This window comes from Heteronotia binoei, chromosome 16 (genome assembly GCF_032191835.1).
Source record: "Heteronotia binoei isolate CCM8104 ecotype False Entrance Well chromosome 16, APGP_CSIRO_Hbin_v1, whole genome shotgun sequence".
Classification (NCBI taxonomy): domain Eukaryota; kingdom Metazoa; phylum Chordata; class Lepidosauria; order Squamata; family Gekkonidae; genus Heteronotia; species Heteronotia binoei.
In genome coordinates this window covers 43,828,470-43,844,007 of record NC_083238.1, presented here as the reverse complement: position 1 = coordinate 43,844,007, position 15,538 = coordinate 43,828,470, and the positions used below count along the sequence as shown (strand labels likewise).

At 46.8% G+C, this 15,538-nt stretch overlaps 1 protein-coding gene across 3 annotated transcripts in view; it reads left to right on the top strand.

Annotated features, from left to right (window-relative positions):
- Positions 1-15,538, top strand: part of CREB1 (cAMP responsive element binding protein 1) — a 50,201-nt gene that overhangs the window by 15,140 nt on the left and 19,523 nt on the right. For 2 of the 3 annotated variants that reach the window (XM_060257218.1, XM_060257216.1), the window contains exon 2: positions 9,542-9,596. The exons of the other annotated variant lie outside the window; for it this stretch is intronic. The gene's annotated coding sequence lies outside the window, so the exon portion shown is untranslated. The remainder of the gene's footprint in view (positions 1-9,541; positions 9,597-15,538) is intronic. 3 annotated transcript variants of the gene reach the window in all.

The window sequence follows — 15,538 nt, the reverse complement described above, 5'->3', positions numbered from 1 at the left end:
ACTCTTCTCCCAACAAAGAGAGATGCCTTGGGGGTAGAAAAATGCCCCAGATACAGATTATCTCAGCAATTATTGTCATGTTTTCTTTCAAAATTTACAAAAGTTTCGAAGTTTCTCAGTGCCTCATGTTCAAAGCATAGTTTTTGTTGTTTCAGACTGAAAATGAAAATTATAGATTGACAAAGGAACGTAGCTGGTGTGATTTATTCAACACACAAAAGAGGAGGGGTAAATCTACCCGTAAAAAGTCTTCCGTGAAAACGTTCTGAAAGCAGCGTCACCCCAGAGTCAGAAACGACTGGTGCTTGCACAGGGGACTACCTTAACCTTTTTAAATCTACTCAAACATTTTCTGCCTCTTGAAGTTGTGTTTTTCAAGTTCAGAATTTTATTTCAATACAAAATCAGCTCTGGAGAGTCAGTAATAGTAAAAAAAAAAAGTTATTGGAACTCAGTCAGCCACTTATGTATCCCACATTTCCCAAGGCAAAATCTGGCAACTTTATTAGTTATCTCCTGGGAAGAATCTACAAGAGGGAGAAAGACATAAAGTTGTTCAGACCTTCCTGGTAAAGGTGACAGAATTGGAGCGATATGCTGAGATCTAATGTTATTATAGCAATAGCATACCTTTATTGGCATAACCAAAGTTTAAGTTTGATTCGATTTATACCCCGCCCTCCCTGCCAAAGAGATATTCAGAGACTTGTCAACCAAACAACAATCCAGTATATCTGTTCAAAGCATAAAAGGCTAAAATAAGATTAAGAATCACAATAAAACCTGCTTAAAATAATCTTTGACAACTTCAGCCAAGAATTTGGCAACAGCTCTTGCAATATCGGTTATGTTGTCATTTAGTAGGAAACGGCAATCAATCCTGATTTCTTGATTATAAGATGGTAAGGAAAGACTATCTAACAGAGCCTTCTGGAGATTAGTATACATTTGGCAGTTCAATAAAATATGCTGGATCTCTTCGACTTCATGTGATTATAGAATGAGCTGTGCAGCAGAACATGTTCAGTAGACCTCTGCTTTCTCTATACGACAACAGAACATGTTCGGTAGACTCTGCTTTCCCTGAATGAGATGGGCATAGGCTTCCCAATTCCCAGGTCCCAGTGGGTGATACCCTGGTTTTACAGGCTTCCCCTCACCCCAACCCAGCTGGCTGGTGGGGGGAAGCCCCGCCCCCACTGTCACCAAGTACTTCTAGAGCAACAGGTCCATTTTTAAAATGTGCGCCTTTAAAGTTGAGCAGGAAACAGGAAGTGCTTCATGGGGAAGGTTCAGCAGCAGTTTCATCAAAGCACAGACCCTCTGTTTGTTTTGCTTTCATTTTCAGAGCAAGTAAAATTGTGGAGGAACTAGACCCAGTAAGTGTGTGTGTGAGAGAGAGAGGGAGAGGGAGGGGGCAGGTTTGGAGGCCCTCGCCCCGCTTTAGAAAGTGGTGTGTGGGGGGAGGAAAATGTCTACTGGGTGTGTGGGGGGAGGAAAATATCTACTGGGCACTCTATTATTCCCTATGAAGAACGATTCCCATAGAATAATGGGGAATTGATCCGTGGGTATCTGGCTTGGGGGGGACGGCATTCTTTGAGGTAGAGGTACCAAATTTGCAGCATATCATCTGATGTCTTTCCTCAAAACACCCTTCAAGTTTCAAAAGGATTGGACCGGGGGGACAATTCTATGAGCCCCCCCAAAAGGTGCCCCTCTATCCTTCATTATTTCTAATGGAGGGAAGGCATTGAAAAGGTGTGCAGTCCCTTTCAATGTGATGGCCAGAACTCCCTTTGTAGTGCAATTGTACTTGTTCCAATCTTGCTCATGACTCCACCCCCAAGGTCTCCTGTCCCCACCCTCAAAGTCTCCCGGCTCCACCTCCAAAGTCCCCAGATATTTCTTGAATTGGACTTGGCAACCCTACATGGTCAGAAGGTGCGTTTTAAGACTCTGGGCCTTTGGATTTTGTGAAATACAATAACTCATGTCACCATAAACATTTTTTGTGTTTGTTGGAACTTTTCTACCCCAAAATGCACTGGAATTTGGCTTGGGATATGACTGTACCCCAGAGTACCATGTGTGAACAGGTTTGCCAGCCACCGTTCACATTGAAACAGCTGTGACACGGATACACAGTGTTCATATAAACCTTGAACTGTTTGTGAAGGGTAGGAGGAAATCTGAATTCCACAGGATGAGTTGGGAGATAAGGGTATGCGGGTCTGTGATCCAGTCCCCAAAGATAGAAAAAAGACAAACTGCCAACAGATGCTAAAGGAAAATTTATTTCAGTCAATCATTCAACACATTTTTTTTTCTTAATGGGAGCAACTATAAGGTACTCAATAATCAAGGTAAAATCAGTATAAGAAAGTCTCTATTCAAAAAACATCAGTGCAAAATTGTGTAAAACCAGATACTCATCCGAAAAAACATGATGATACCAACATCAGGACAACATTTGAAGGGACCAATCACAGATTTATAATATGATTCTCAAAAGCCATCAGTGCTTTGGTTCCCAGTCCATGTATATGTGGTGCTTTAAGGCCTGGTGAATCTGAACTAAAATCTCTGAAGTGTGATTCAGGTTTGCTACTCTCTAGATCAGAGGCAGCCAAACTTGCTTAACAGAAGAGCCACATAGAATAAACATCAGATGTTTGAGAGCCACAAGACAGGAAGGAAGGAAGGTGAAAAGAAAGCAAATGGGAAGGAGGGAGAGGTGGAAAGAAAGCAACTAATTTTAAATGCATTCTCCAAGCCACTGGCTGACTTGGCTTGGCGAAGTGATTTAAAGAGACAAATGCCTTCTCCAAGCCAGCTGACAGGCTGGTGAGGGCTTTGGGAGTCACACAGTATGTATGAAAGAGCCACAGTTTGGCCACCCCTGGTCTAGATGCTGGCTAAAACAAGTTCACCATACAATGTGAACAAAGGAAGGCTAGTACAAAAGGTCAAGCAGGCTGAATTCATCCAAAGCACCATATAAAGTGAAAAGTAAAACTACAGAATAGGCTTGCCAGTCTTGACAGGGCAGCCCTGGTTTTGCAGGTTCCTGTCTGCCACCAGCCAGCTGGCTAGCAGGGGGAAACCCTGCCCCAACAGCCACGATGTGCCTTTGGATTTCAGGCAGGTTTAGAAGCTTACAACTGCTTCTGTTTTGGAAGGCGCATGTATGTCTTTAAAACTCAGCAAGACTGAAGCTGAGGGGGTGGGGAGCAGGAAGAGCCATGTTTGTGTGTGAGAGAGAAGTTAGAAAGCTCAATCCCTCTGTTGGTTTTGCATTCATTTCAGAAGCCGTTTATATAGTAAAGCTAACTAGAACCTGAGTACGGGATGGAGGAAAACTCTACCCCCTAGACCTTTCTTTCCATAAGTTGGTTGAAATACAGCAGATAGTTACATTCAGCAATTCCAGTGAATAAAGTTATCTATACCATTGCTGCGGAGAGATCACACAAGTGTGAACATGAAAACTGTTTATTTTGGCTACTTTGTGAGTGTGTGTGTGTGAGGGAGAGAGTTCATTTTTATTTTAGTGGAATTGCAGCTGCTGTGGAACCATTTGAATGAACAAAAAGAGGAGGAGGAAATGAAGACTATTCAGGGGAACTGCACTGCTGTATTTTTATTTATTTGTTTGTTTTTAGGGAATGGGAAAGTCTCCTGACCCCACCCCCAAAGTCCCCAGATATTTCCTGAGTTGGACCTGGCAACCCTAATACAGAATAAAGTCAAACTCCAAAATTCTGTCCGAAAGCCATTTTAAAATTTTTAAAAACCCACAAAACCCTTCACATCTATATTCCCAACATGTGCAAAACTTCTTGGAAGCCATCCCACTCCCTATTAGTCAGGGGAATTCTGTTTCACAACTGTATCTGATGAAGTGTGCTTGTACACAAAAGTTTATACCGTGAATAATACTTTGTTGGTCTTAAAGGTGTCACTGGACTCAACCTTTGTTCTGCTGCTTCTGATCGACTTGGCTACGCCACCTGAATCTGTCTTCCCACCATGGTGATTCCTGCATGATGATATTGCAGGTTCTGGAAACTTATATATGTTCATCATAAAGAGCTCAAATAGAGAGCTTCCATATAGAATATATATGTAGATTGTCACTATTGAATCTGAGCACAGAACTTGAATTTCCTTGGGGTAGATTTTTCCTGTGCTTCCATGTAAAAATATTCAAATAGGGTGGAGTGTGTGTCACAGCCTTGAACATATGAAGCTGCCTTATACTGAATCAGATCCTCGGTCCATCAAAGACAGTATTGTCTACTCAGACTGGCAGCGGCTGTCCAGGGTCTCAAGCTGAGGGTTTTCACGCCTACTTGCCTGGACCCTTTTTAGTTGGGGATGCTGGGGATTGAACCTGGGACCTTCTGCTTACCAAACAGATGCTCTACCTATGTAGAATATCATCAGAGATTGAATATGTACATGGATATTCATGAAAGTGTTAGGGTTAACTTAGTGTACATGTTATCTGTTAAAGCAGGAATGGCCAAACTTGCTTAATGTAAGAGCCATTTATAAACGCCAGATATTTGTGAGCCGCAAGACATGAATGTCAAATGTTTGAGAGCTGCAAGACAAGGAAGGAAGGAAGGAAGGAAAATAGATGAGAGGGGAGGGAGAGGTGGAAAGAAAACATTTAAAGTTAATGCCTTCTCCAAGCCAACCAAAGGGGCAGTGAGGGCTTTGAGAGCCACACAATATGTGTGAAAAAGCCACATGTGGCTGCTGAGCAACAGATCAGCCACCCCTGTGTTAAGGTATATAGCTCCTTGATTGTGGCGATAAGCAACAAGTAGGAAAATAGGGATGCTTCTGTTCTTGCTACAAGCTGAAGAGGTGCGATGGCCCCACCTTTTTGCCTCACACCTGTGGTGTGTAAAGTCTCAGCCTTCCTTCCTTTGTAGGCCCTGTACTTGCCCCTCTACTCCACCTCGGAGAGATCCCCTGGAGCCACAATTATACCAGCCAAGAAAAGCAGGAGAAGCGGGAACTGGAGTCAGGAGAGGTAAAAGAGAGGCATAGTTCTGCAGTTGTCACAGCTGATAGTGCCAACAAGGGATCTTGGGCTGTGCCAATCTCATCCTCTTCCTGCCAGAACAGGTAGCAGCTGGGAAATACTGCCCTGCCACAAGTCTTTGAATGCTTCGCTGGTGGTGGCAGGAGCAAAATTCTGATCTCTGATAACAAGACTTACCATTCAGGATTTTCATACCTGTATTTGTTTTTATTGCTACCAGTAAATTGTGCTCTGTTGGCTCTCTTTTTAAAACAAATCCAACATGGGCTCGAATTACACCATGAGAAAAACGGCTCAAGTTATACCTTTTGTGCGCCTCTTTCTGTAATGCACCATAAGGGAGGTTTTTATGAGTCAAGAATTCAGCAACTCCGCTGTCAGTTTTATGTTATTTTCATAGATATTTGTAAAGGTAGGTGGGCTTCTTGAAATAAATACCTTTCCATTGTTTGGCAAATAAATATCTTTCCATTGTTTGGAAACAAAGTGATTTTAAGGAATTATAAAACAATCTTCATCTGAGGAACAGAAGAACATATTTCGTTAATATTGCTAGATATAGGACTAAAATGTAGATTTTTGTTCACCATATTTATATTAGTTGCTGTAGCTATCTCTCACGGTTACGTTGAAGGCAGTGGAGTTGTGTGTGTAATTAGTGCAACAACCTTGCAATTTTTGGACAGTAAATTTTCAAGGAAAAAAATGGAGAGCATCTTTTTTTGTGTGACCATGGCTTTACAGTTATGCCCGAATCCTGTTAGACTTGTAATTCCATTAATGGGAATAAACAGGCACTTGACCATCTTATTAGCCTCTTAGTTCATCTTTGAATGTATCTGTGTTCACTGAAAATTAGTAAATGCCAAAAAAGTGTGATTTTGGGGCTTGGAATAGATAAGGTGATTTCCATCATTAGTTTGTGTTGTAACTCAATAGTGGAGTACCGTATTTTCTTGAAAAAGATGACAACCTTGACTGTAAGATGGCCCCCTCCTCAAGAAATGTTGTACCCAAAAAGATTTTTGTTACTGGACATAGCTGTAACTTGTATGCAAATTTATGACAACCCCCCTTTTTGATGGCTGATAATGGAGATTGCAGCAGTGGCATATCCGTGAAAGAAACCAGTCTTCCATTTGAGTAAATATGGTAATGGCTAAGTTGTGATGTCATGTTCAGAAAAAAATTGTCTTCAGAGGAAAGTTGTGTCAAGTATGAAATTTGCTTTATGAATTGAAGAGAACTGTTAGTTTTGTTGGAGCGGGGGCCTCACTGGCTTAGGGGTAGGGGCAGTGTGAGGCAACCACAGTTGGTAGAGAATCTTAGGGGCGCAAAACTCCCAGAAAGAGGGCAGGAAGAAAAGATCCATGATGGAACATACAGTGTAGAGAAGAACAGGAAAGGGAAAGACGGGGAAGGAGGAGGTGACTGAGGGAAAGACAGGCGGAAGAGAACAGGGAGTTGAAGTCAAGAGGAGTTTGGAAGTGGGGAGAGAGAGTCAGCTGTCCTGAAGTATCTTTTATTTATTGAAAAACAAAACCATAATGCAGAAATTTTCGAACACAACGTTCTAGTATGCAGCACACAGAAGTAATAAAATAGTAAAACAGACTGCACTGTAGTTCTATAGAGAATATATTCTGGTATTCTGCCAAGACCCCAATAGAGAGTGGTTGGCTCAGAACAACGACTAAAAATTCATACGTTAAATACCTTTTCCCATCAATAGAAGCCAATGTGGCTGCCAATCAGAAGTGTGACGGACATTTGACGTGCTTGACCAAATCCAACCCCTCATATCCAGCAAGTATGAACTCTGCCTGTTACTAATGTATTATCTGTGAGGGCATGAAGCCCAGACTATCCTGGCACCTCTTCAAGTGGCAATCTGTATACCATCAATAGGTCAGGAAGCTCTTAAACATATACTGTGCCAAGGGTTCCTGAAGAGGCAGATAATCTGTTTAGGCTTTGGAGTAGCACCATAGACTTGAAAAATATAAACTATTCTTTCTAGGGCAAAGTGCATCAGTGAATCCACTTTTCCCTGGGAAAATACAGCACTAAACCAGACTATAGAGCCTTATGCGATGTTGAGCCAAAGACCTAATAGAATAAGAGGCCAGGGCTGATTCAGAAATGGCTGAGAGAGAACAAGACCCAGTCTCACTTTACATTAAAATTCCCAGTCAGCTACCACAAGGACAGGAGAATCGAACCATCAGAAAGATTCAGGAGCTGTGCTCCTGTGAGCTCCTGCTGAATCTGAGGCCTGGCCTTGTGTAGGATTTTGAATAGACTTGCTTAGGATTGTGTTCTGAATGAATCATACAGAGGTGACACTTGCAGAAAGCAGGGGAACAAGGAAAGAGCAGGTGGTAGAGACATGGAAAGAAGTGTCCCAAGAAGAAAATGGATCTGAGATCAATTTTTAAAAATAGAAGAAGGAAAGGCAAGGGGCATTGGAAAATGGTGAGCCAGGAAAACCAAGCAGGGCTTGTCCACACAGAGATAAATTCCTGCATCTTCAAGAATATAGAATTCTAGTGTGAAATTCTGCTAGGTGTACAGCTCACACCAAGGTGCTCGACATGGGAGTGACGCAAGCTGGCTCATCTGAAGGACTATATATGTTAGGCTTGCAGATTAGGGGGGAGGGGTGTTATGTATGTGAAGGCATGCCCAGACATGTTGGGCGTAAGCTCCTTCCTGGCTCATTAGAGCTGTAGGACAGAGCTTGAGGCGCATCGCAATAGACTGAGAATCCTCGGATCTGCCAATGAGGATGCATATTCTGATGAAGGATCCAAAAAGGGCACAATCACAACAGATGAGTTTCTGCTCCTTGGGGGCTGGGTTTCTCCTGCCCCAGCTGCATATATTGCCACATATTCTGGTGCTTAGCATTAGTTTGGTACTCACTTAGCAGAGATGCTGAATCACTAATAAAGAGCTTTAATCACTACGCAAGAGTCTCCTCATGCATTGAACCCAGTATTTAATAGTGTCGCTATTCTTTTATCGCAGCAGAAAAATGACATGCTAAATTATTTTTTCTGTGTGTACATTAGAGATAGAGTATTTTGAGGAAGGGGAGAAACAGTGAATATTGTGTTTTCTTAGCTCTTTTCCGTTATCAAGACCCAAAACAGCTTTTCCCATCGCTCTCCCCTCCTCCACCTTATCCTCACTACTACAACTAGGTAAGGTAGCTTAGACTGAAAAATCGCAATAGGCCCTGGGGACCCAGTGGGCTTCCATGACAGAGAAGGGATTTGAACCTGCGTCTCCCAGATCGTAGTCTCAAACTCCAAGCACTATACCATGCCTGCCATGTGTGTAAACCGCTTTGAGGACTTTATGGTGAAAAAAATAAATGCACGATATAGTTCAAAATAATAAAGAGACCAGAAATCTGAAGATGGCAGAACATCACAGGGGATCATTTTGGAGCAAGAGGGAGGAAAGATCAACTCGGGGTTCCGAATGTTTTTTTTCCCCTTTGTGCTCTGCTGTTCTTTAATCCTCCTGTAATTCCTTTGTATCGAGAAAAGTACCCGCCCTCCAATCTGAGACATTGAATGTTACTGCGTCAGCAGTATTTTGTAGTCAAATACTAGCTTTTCAGTGATGAAAACTGGCTTTTAGAACTTTTTGACTGGGGTACTTATTTGTGTGCGTATATGTAACAGAGATCTCTCATTTACCTGAAGTAGTCCTTTTGTTAACACTGAGAACATATGCAGAGATTAATCAGAAACACATTTGGCATTTGGAGATGGAAAACAATGGTCGTAGTGGAAGTAATCACAGCCGTACACATAATTGTCCAATCCAAAAGATAATGTTTGTCCCTCCCTCCACTCTTGCTTCTTTCCCGGACCTCCTTATTTCTTTTACAGCTTTTTAAAAAGTGGGTTTACATTTTCTACATTCAAGAAAGTTGCCCTTTAGTTGTCTCCCCCCCCCCCCCCACTCCCCCCAACAATTTGTTCATAAATGCTTAGGAACAGGATAAGCTGCTTGCCTGTCATGTCACTGGAAATGTTACCAGCAAATCCCCATGTAACAACACCCAGCTCAGTTATTTCTGCTTGTATTTAATGTGTCAGTTCAATTTCAAACGGCTGGAGCCTGACTCTTTGCCGCTAACAACTCAACGATAACAGTTACTGGTTCAGCTGACACCAAAGTAGCCACCTGAAGGTTTTGGAGAAGCAAAGTCCCAAGTGACTGTAAGAAGACTCAACTAGAAGTATGAAACAATTTAACTTAAAGGGATAGCAATTAAAAAACTTAACTAGCAAAGCTGGAGCGTTTCCCTAATACCAGAGAAGTCTCGACAGCCGTCATTTGAACAAAACAAAGGAACATGCCCTGTGATTTAAGAAGTTAAGTGTTCTATTATAAATGCACTTTGTGCAATAAGAAGTGTGCTCAATATATTTCAGGGTGTCCTTTTCTCATTAAACTTTTTAGAACTTGCCTTATCCAAGAATGTGTGGTATCGAAATTCAGTTCTTGAGTTACAAAGGTAAGAATGAGTGTTTCATAAATAATGTATTTCTGAACATTTACAAAGTGGTGCTGGGTTATGCTAACAGTCTTAATCTCCCCCCCCCCCAAAAAAAATAGTTGTAGAATAATGGTTGATTTCCTTCCCTTCACAAAATTAAGATCTTGTTTATATATTCTCTTTGATCTTGATTCGAAACCACCGGGTCGTATTTTCACAATCTTTTCTAAAACAACATATGCCCTGTTTATCCGCTTATTTGTTCATTAGAAATGTTCAGCCAATGGTCTCAAAGCGGCTTATGGCACCAGTAAAATACAATGGTTGCGATGTGATGAAAAATTAGCCATCCTTAAGATCAAAGTCAACATGAAACTGATGGCAAAATCCAACTTCTCTCTCCAACCTGTAACCACATCTAATAACGGGGGGGGGGGGGGGGGGGGGGGAGGCCAGAAGAAAAAGTTCTGCAATAAATAGGTGACCAGCAAAAAGGAGCTGCTGCCACTAGTAACAAATCTTACCTCTGTAAATAGTCATCAATCTTCTTCGTGGTCTCTGTGCCTCACACTCATGGGATAGTGCGCCTGCGCCGATCCCCGAATCGGTATCTGAAAAAGCCCGGGATTTTTCCGCGCTCGGCGCCAACGAGCATGCGCAGGCGACCCACTGCGCATGCCCACCAGCGCCCGCGCGGCAATCCCGCCAGTTCCTTTCTGACCGCTGCGCTGAGAGGTTTACCTTTCCGTTTTCCCCGGTCGGTGAGAAGTTTTTGGCTTCGCCTTTTCTTCTTGTTAGCCCGTTTAATATTGTTGTTTAGTAGTTAGTTGTAGTTTATAGTTGTTAGTTAGTTAGTTAAAAAAAAAAAAAAAAAAGCGTTTTGTGTTCGTCAGGCTACGGCCCTTCGGGGCGCTTCGCCCGCGCTTTTCCCCCGCTCTTCTTTTTCTCGCTCAGATTGTTCTGGGGAGTTTTTTTGCGGCTACTTTCTATGGAAAGTCGCTGGGGGTTTTTCAAACGCTGCCGTGCGTGTGGGAAGAAGATCGCCCCTCCAGACGGTCATTCCCTCTGCCTACTGTGCCTGGGAGAGGCCCACCGAGTAGACGCGTGCCCGCATTGTCTCCGCTTTTCGAAGCAGACGAGAAAGAACCGGGCGGCTCGTTTATCGGCGGCACTGATCGAATCGGCGCTTAGACCCCATCGACCGATGGAGGCATCGGCACCGAAGTCGTCCGAAACCCCGGCACTGGAGCTCGCATCGGCCGATGCGGCTCCGATACTGACTCTGGACTTGCCGGAAGAGCGGGGCTCCACTAAACGTCCCCTCGAGGGCACGGTGGATATGCCTGCTAAAAAGCGCCAGGAGGATTCGGGGACCCGACCTCCGAAAAAGGCGAAGTCGAAGGAGAAGCGAAAGCGACCCCGCACTCCTTCCCCATCGGGCGGTACGTCGGCATCGACGTCGACAAAACCCCCGAAAAAACCTCGGACGCCTCCGCGCCGTAGCCCAGCTGACCAGCAGCGCCTGTCGGCGTCGGAACAGGAGCCGGAAATCGACTTGACCCAGCGGTCTTCGTCTTCGGGCTCCCGTCGTCGCTCCGAAAGCGGATCGACCTCGGAGGTTGACGCGTCGGCACCGGTGATCGATCCACCATTCAAGCCCCGAGTCAGGCGAGAAACTTTCTACCCTCCTCAACGCTTCCCGATACCATCGTGGGAGCAACGCAGGTGGCAGCCTCCCTACTCCCGGTTCGAGACCTGTCGTTGGTACCCGGACGACTACCCCGATTGGGAGCAGGCATCCCAATTTTCATCGGTCTCGAGGGTTTCCCATCGGTCCCGAAAGGCTTCTGCGTCGGCATCGGTTCCCCCGGATCGACAGCTGGTTCCGGTAGATGCGGATCGAAGAACACCAATCCTTCCACCGCGAGAGTCGACCCCGATGCTCTCGGAGCACTCTACACACAGAGACTCCTCGTCGTCGGAATCGGAGAGTGAAGTCCAGGGACTGGAGCCTTCACCGGGTTCCCAGACGGCCGAGGATCTTCCGATCTCACCGTCGGAGGATCTGAAGTCCTATGGGGACCTTGTGAAGCGGATTGCTGCCACCCTCAAGCTGCCTGTAACGCAACCAGAGCCTGTAGTGGACGACAACGTGTTCGATATAATGCAACGGAACACATCCACTGCGGTGGCTCTGCCAGTGACCAAGGTGATCCTTCAAGTGGTCAAGGAGCCTTGGGCACGACCCTCCTCGACGCCAGTCTCATCCAAACGACTGGACCATATGTATAGGGTCCAGGAGCCCGGGGCTGAATTTTTGTTCACCCATCCGCGCCCGAACTCGGTGGTAGTTTCCTCCTCTTCAAAGGCAAGGAAGGTCCACTCCTCCCCACCGGACAAAGAAGGGCGGAAGATCGATGGAATGGGCCGCAAGGTCTACTCCGCGGGGGCACTCGGCATAAAGGTGTCTAACTATGCCGCCTGCATGGCTAGATATCAGTATGCCATGTGGGAACAACTTTCCCCCTTCCTTTCCTCGTTAACCGAGGACAAGAGAGCTGCTGCAACCAGGCTACAGAAAGAAGGTCTCGCTGTGGCCAGACAACAACTGGCCGCAGCAAAACATATGGTGGAAGCTTCAGCCAAACAGATCACGTCTGCAGTCTGTATCCGACGGCACTCCTGGCTCAGGTCTACCACGCTCCACCAGGACACTAAGACCTTCATTGAGGATCTGCCATTCGAGGGTGACGGGCTCTTCAGTACAACGACTGACTCGGCCCTCCAGGAGTTCGACAAGAGCGTTAAGACATCTAAGAACTTGGGTGTCCAATCTGCTGCTAAGGCTTCCAAATCCAAGCAATGGTCCAAACCCTGGACCAAAAAGCCTTACCAGAAGTTCTCCCCAGAGCAGTGGCGTCCTCGCCCTGCCCAATCCGAACGATCACCCTACTCAGGCAACGGCAGGAACCGTTACGGGTCACAACCGCCCAGCAAGTCGAAGGGGGCTCGCTCCCAGAAGCAGGGGGTTTGACTTCTTCCAAGCACGCGTCATCGCCCCCATTGGGAATTCATCCATCCGCCTACGCCCTTTCCTACCGGCCTGGGAGTTGATCTCCACAGACAGGTGGGCTCTGTCCATCATAGAAGAGGGCTACAAAATAGAGTTTGTTCAGACCCCGAACCAGTCCGTGGTAGTCACCACTCCCCCTTCCCCACCTCTGCTGGCGGAGGTGAACAACCTCCTACAGAAACAAGCCATAGAGGTAGTTCCACCGGAGGCCAGGACGGGAGGCTTCTACTCCCGGTATTTTCTGGTCCCCAAAAGGGACGGAGGCCTAAGGCCTATCATGGACCTTCGGAGTCTGAACAAATTTATTCTGTACCAGAAGTTCAGAATGGCTACGCTGCAAACAATCCTGCCCCTCATCAATCAGGGAGACTGGATGGCGACTCTGGACCTCAAGGATGCTTATTTTCATGTCAGCATCCATCCAGCGTTCAGGCGTTTTCTACGGTTTGCAGTGGGTGCTCGTCACTTCCAATTCAGGGCCCTGCCGTTTGGACTGTCTACTGCTCCTCGGGTGTTCACGAAGCTGATGAGTGTGGTGGCTGCCCATCTTCGTCTGCAGGGAGTCGTTGTCTTTCCATACATCGACGATTGGCTTCTTGTGGCGAAGTCGAGGGAGAGTCTAGCAACCCACATCGCTATCACTCTGCGTCTTCTTGGCACCCTGGGCCTGCAAGTCAACCTGGAAAAGTCCCATCTCACTCCTTCAAAGACAGTTCAATTCATAGGGGCTCTGTTGGACACTCAACAACATCGAGCATTCCTCCCTTCGCAGAGAGCGAAGGACATTATCACTCTGGTACAGCTACTTCTAAGGCGGCAGTGGGGCACGGCTCAGCAGCTTCAGCGGATGCTGGGGCTGATGGCCGCGACGACAAGCGTGCTACGTTTCGCAAGACTGCACATGAGAGGCCTACAGATATGGTTCTTGCGCCATTTTCGACCTCTCAGGGACTCACCTCGGAAGAGGTTCACCATTCCACCCGGGACTCTCCGCTCCCTGCAATGGTGGGGAACAGAGAGCAATATCCGTCAAGGGGCCCCTTTTCATCTGCCGACCCCTACAGTAACCATCGCTACCGATGCCTCCATGTGGGGGTGGGGAGCCCACCTGGAAGAGCTATGTGTGGGGGGCAAGTGGCCACCGAAACTGAGCCGGTGCCACATAAACTATCTGGAACTGCTAGCAGTTCACTTTGCCCTTCGATCGTTCCGCCCGCTGCTGGTGGGACAGACTGTGGCATTGCTTACGGACAACACCACTGCCCTGTGTTATATAAACCGACAGGGGGGGACAGTGTCTCGCAGGCTATGCTCGCTGGCGATGGACCTCTGGGAGGAGTGCCTCCAGTGGGACATTTTTGTAAAAGCTACACATCTGCCGGGGGTCCTCAACATACAGGCGGACTCGCTCAGCAGGGGTGGAGCCTCCCCTCACGAATGGGAACTGCATTGGAGGTTCCTAGAGCCGGTGTTCCAACTTTGGGGCTACCCACAGTTGGACGCTTTCGCCACAGCGCAGAACAAGAAGTGCCCATTGTTCTGTGCCAGGGGAGGTGCGGATCCGGCTTCCTTGGGAGACGGACTTCTACTTCAGTGGGAGGGCTGGTTCCTGTACATGTTCCCGCCCTTACCTCTGCTAACGAGGGTGGTCCACAAATTAGTGCAGGAGAAGCCACGTTGCATCCTGGTGACCCCGTGGTGGCCCCGTCAGAGCTGGTTTTCGATCCTGCTCCAGCAGTCGAAGGGGACCTTTTACCAGTTCCCGGCAGAACCGGACCTGTTGTCGGCCCAGGGAGGGCACGTGTTCCATCACAACGTGCCGCACCTGAAGCTGACAGCGTGGTTCATCGACCACTAGACTTTTCCACCAGGGTTCAGCAAGTGCTCCAGAGTAGCAGGAAACCTTCCACCCGTGCCTCTTACGAGAGGAAGTGGAAAAGGTTTAGTGACTTTGTGGCTGACTCTCCAATGTCACCTGACACTGTGGGGCTGCCCACAGTTTTTGAGTTTCTTTTGTCCTTGGTGGATGAGGGGCTGGTATTCTCATCCATTAAGGTCTATTTAGCAGCTATTTCTGCTTTTCATGGTTCAGTTGAGGGTTACTCCGTCTTTGCTCACCCGCAGTCCAAGAGATTTATGAAGGGGTTGTTCCGCCTTCATCCCCCGTCTAGATCCCCTCCACAGCTGTGGGACTTGACTTTGGTTCTGGACAAGTTGACTCGTCGTCCCTTTGAGCCTATGGCGACATGTTCCCTGCAACTTTTGTCTTGGAAGACTGCATTTTTAGTTGCCATAACTTCGGCACGTCGTGCGGGGGAGCTCACAGCGATGCGTTGTGACTACCCATACCTTGCCTTTAGGGAGGCTGGGGTCTCTCTGGCTCCAGACATTACTTTTCTCCCGAAGGTGGTTTCCCAGTTTCACCTTAACTTAGAAGTTTGGTTGCCCACCTTTTACCCTAGTCCTTCCTCGGATGAGGAACGCAGACTGCACGCGTTAGATGTTAAGCGTGCCCTCCTGTTTTATTTGAATCGTTCACGGGGTTTTCGTAAGGACAATCAACTTTTTGTTTCCTACTCTGCCCCAAAGTTAGGGTCCAAAATTTCCTCTCAGAGACTGTCCAAATGGCTTACTGAGACGATCAAACTTTGTTATTTGTTGGCTAAGAAGCCTTTGCCTGGACCTGTTCGTGGACACTCCACAAGGGCGATGGCCACGTCGGTGGCATTCCTGAAGGGGGTGTCCCTTTCCGATGTCTGCAAGGCGGCTACCTGGTCTTCTCCGCATGCCTTCATGAAGCACTACGCGCTGGACGTGCATGCTCAGCAGAGGACTCGGTTGGGAGCTGCGGTGTTGCAAGCTGTTTCTTCAGGCTGACCGTCTTCCC